Source organism: Adiantum capillus-veneris, chromosome 14 (genome assembly GCF_014529385.1).
Source record: "Adiantum capillus-veneris isolate H3 chromosome 14, ASM1452938v2, whole genome shotgun sequence".
Classification (NCBI taxonomy): domain Eukaryota; kingdom Viridiplantae; phylum Streptophyta; class Polypodiopsida; order Polypodiales; family Pteridaceae; genus Adiantum; species Adiantum capillus-veneris.
Window position 1 is genome coordinate 26,718,612 of NC_140944.1, and position 4,124 is coordinate 26,722,735.

Below are 4,124 nucleotides of genomic sequence, written 5' to 3' on the forward strand. Positions count from 1 at the left end.
ATCAAGGACAAATTCATTAATATTATGTAGGTATTCAAATGTCCATATTACCTCACTCTTCTTTTTGGTAATTACAATCTACATATGATGTTTCTTAAAGCCGAGATATTTTAAAGTTTTTATGAGTTTAATAATAGAGTCAAGTACTTCAAGTAATCCATGCAAGCCTTTATGAGGGATAGCTTCATAACAAGATGTTACATCAAATGAATAAATTTTTGTGATGCGTTTTGGCAAATTAATCAAAAAATCATACTGATTATTGATCATCCAATATCCATTTGTTTGTGTCCCAAAAAATTTATGTATCTTTTTATGTACTTTTTTGTGTACTCTAAAAAACCTTGGGTTACTCCATTCACTAAATTACTCCATTGAGTAATTTAGTAATTATAGTTGTAGCTGGAGTAAATACACAATTATGTGCATTAGTAATCCATCTAAAATCCATTTTGTGCAATTAAAAATTCCGCATAAGATATGGGAGTGAGTATTCTGTTGGTGCTTCTAACCCAATTTCTTGGGTATAAGATCCAATAGCTTGACAAATTTCTTCCTCATTTGAGGTGAGAACACCAAATTCAGGGGTTTCCAACCTCCTTCTTGCTACTAAATGAATAAATCTTTTACATATGAATACTGGAGTTTGTGCGGATTTATCTAGTCCACAAATAAATAAATGTTGTAGAATATATTGAATTTCATCAATTAAGTTTTTGTTTTTGTACCATGGAGTTTGGTTCTGCCTATGATACGGAAATTTTTGGGAAAAAGACTCAGTAACTAAATTGTGGATATAATTATGGTGTCCTTTACTATCTTCACACCCCAAAAGGGGACATAAAGACCTCGTTTACTGATACTAGTGGAATGTGGTTTAATCGCTTCCTAACAAATTCTTGAAAAATGTTATGTCTAGCTATATTAGGATCTGTAGTGATTACATGTTTTCCAAAAGGTTCAAATTCAACTAGAAAGTTAGAAAATCGCTTATGAGTTAAGCATCCACATGGTTGTGTTTCATCAAACTCAATGGCAAATACCGAAGCTAGTTTATAAAGTGTATGGTTCAAGTTATTGGTATATTAATTTCCAACCAAAACAAATCCTCATGAAAGATAAATCTTTATTTATGTGAAAATCATTTATCTTTTTTGGAAAAAAAACCTTAGGGTTCATAAAATCCATATATTTATTACAAAATAAAATGTGAATAAATCTCCCATGCATTTTAATAGTGCGCTCAAGATGTAATAACCCATTATTTCTTGTAGTAAGTGAGCGTACCTGGTCTTCAGAATTTGAGGACTCAGGTGCCTTGGGAGTGTCCCTGTAAATCTTTTGGATCCTCTGAACTACATTGGTTTCTTACTTGTTGATGCCATGCTGCTTGGTGTGTGTGTGATCTTTTTTAATTGCTCTTTACCTTTGGGAGGTTTGAGCAATGTTTCAATTGTGTTGGATACTGGCGTGTTGTGTAGCTTTTGAAGAAGTGGAATCCCAAGTGTGTATAGGACAAGTCCTTTAGCTGCTTCTAACATGTGTTCATGAAATTGATAGTAAATGATCACAGCATGCCTTAATTCTGTTGGAAATGAGGCCACCCAAGCTATAAAAGCGTATACATGTGCTCGTCCTGAAGAAAATTGGAAGAACCTTGGTAGATTCCTGGAATACGTACCATAAAAATTGGTCAAACCAAATGATAGAAGAGGAACAGTTGGAATTTGCATCCACCCTTTTGCATTGACACGTGAGAAAAGGTCTATAAGAATTCCAACAATTTCTCAGAAACCGCTTTTGATCCTTTGCCCTATCCATAAGAGAAAGTCCCTTGGTGCGAGCAATGATTGAGGAGCTTGGACACTTTTTTCCATCGACATCGGATAACTTGACCTGCTTAAGCTCGAAAAGAACATCTTGTGATAAAAGATGTTTGGAATGTAAAGCAAGGGTTTTACATTGTTCCACAATGTCTGTGGGTATGCTACAGAGCAATCCTAGAGAAGAAATTGAGAAAGGTGCTCGATGGTTCAAGATTCATAATCCCAGAGTTTGTGTTGAAGTCAATAGCATCCAATTCAACCTGCCTGGGTGGTGAAGTGTGATTACCTCTAAAAAGAGCTTAGAAACTGCTCTTTCTGGAGATAAATTGTTTGCATCTGATAGAAAGTTGAGCGCTTCTTTCTCCTCATCTTCAAGAAGGTCTAGATCTAAAAGAGGATTGATGACCTTTTCTGAGTGGTTAATTTCTATAGGGACCGCAGGGAGGTTATTGATAAAATACAAGTTGTTTACAACAGTGGGTAGAGAAGTAAAATAAAAATCAAGATCTGAACTGTCTTGGGCATCAATAATGGGTAGTTTAGCTAGGAAGGTATTAAAAGCCTCCAAAAGCTTATCTTTCTCTTTTTTGGAGAGAATCAGTAGGGAGAGTCAGTCATTGACAGAGGCTGTGTTTAAGACAGAGATAGAGTGGGTGCTAATAGCTTGTTTTTCAAAATCAAGCAAAATTTTGTGGAATTCCCTTCCTTTGAAACAAGAAATAGTACATTGGGTATCAATTGGTGGAACAGGAATGTCTTCTTCTACTTGAGAGATGGAATCCAAAAGGCCTGAATCAATCAACATATGTTTATTAAACATATTATATGAATTATTTATACAAGTATAAATTATTCTCAGTATATGATGGATACCCGACCAAAGGTATCCCGGAAAATTTTGTGTGTGTTTGAATTTAAAATCCCATCACTTAGAATCATATACTGAGAGGCTTAAATACTTGTTTGCAAAACAATTTGTGTTGAGAGCAAAACAAAGAAGAATTTCTTGATATAAACTTCATTACAAATTACTCTGATACATGAGAAAGTAGGAGCTTGAGCCATAACTCTATCAGATGAGAGCAGGGATCTTTACCTACCAACCAACCATAAGTACAATTAATTAGAACTAATTTGTACTAAAATGGGTGACAAGTATCCAAGCAATCCCCACTGCTTATTATTGATGTCACCCAAACCCCGGCCATACTCCTATACATAAATTATGTTTTCTTTAGCTTGTCTATGTAAGTAGAGTCTAGTATGGTCTTTGAACATTTTTATGGGTTTACATGGTTTGGAAATATGGTCCCTACTGCTATTAGCTTGGTTTTTATTTTTCTACTATGTGCTGCCATAAGCTTGTTCCGGATCTGCTGTAGCTTAATTACGTCTTGAGTGATGCTCATCCTAGCTGTCAGCCTATAGTCCTGTTGACAACAATAATTCGATATATGGTGTTAATATCTTTATGTACTATTCTTACTTGTATGCTTGCTTCACTATATCTGTATAATGTATACTTACTTTTTGCTATTTTGACTACTATCTCTATTGGTTTCTTAATTGGGAAAAATTTCGGTAGTATTTTGTTTGAAATATCATACTTTTTTCAAAAAAAACCAGTAAACCTTGAATTTTGCCCTCATAGGAGGTTGTCCGAACTTTAATGCTTCATGGCTGTAACCATATTGATAATTATGCCACCTACTAACAAAATGCTCCAAATGAAAGTACATACTTTGACTTACTTGTTTGTTTTAAACTTATGATCACAAGGCAAGCTACAGTTACTTTAAATAAAGCTCTTGTATCACAATACCTGGTTGTTTGTTATTTGTTGTCGTCATATATGTAGTCTTCCTTGTCCTCGTGTATTGTCCAAGTTGCTTCAACTGCTACACCCTTCAATTGATGTTTTTCATGCTTTAGCTTTACTTTAATGCTTCATCACTCGCATGAGCTTGTGCATACTCGAGTCATTCCATATGTACTTGTATGTATTTATACCCGAAAAAACATTTTATATATAGCTATGCCAATACTCTATGCATTTATATGACTATGAAGCGGAAGGAAAACACTATTCTTTTATGAAAATGGAAGAAAGGAAACTTATTTTCAAAACTGTGATAGCATCATGTCCGTGCTATACGTGAAACGGTAGCTAGTGTATTAGTTTTTTGTACTTTGTGTGTGTATATATATCTGAAGACCTTCTTTCGTGTGCTTCTGCCTATGTGTGGTGTTTCGAGACAAGGTTTTATCTATATGCTATGAAAATTTGTTGTGTGTGCG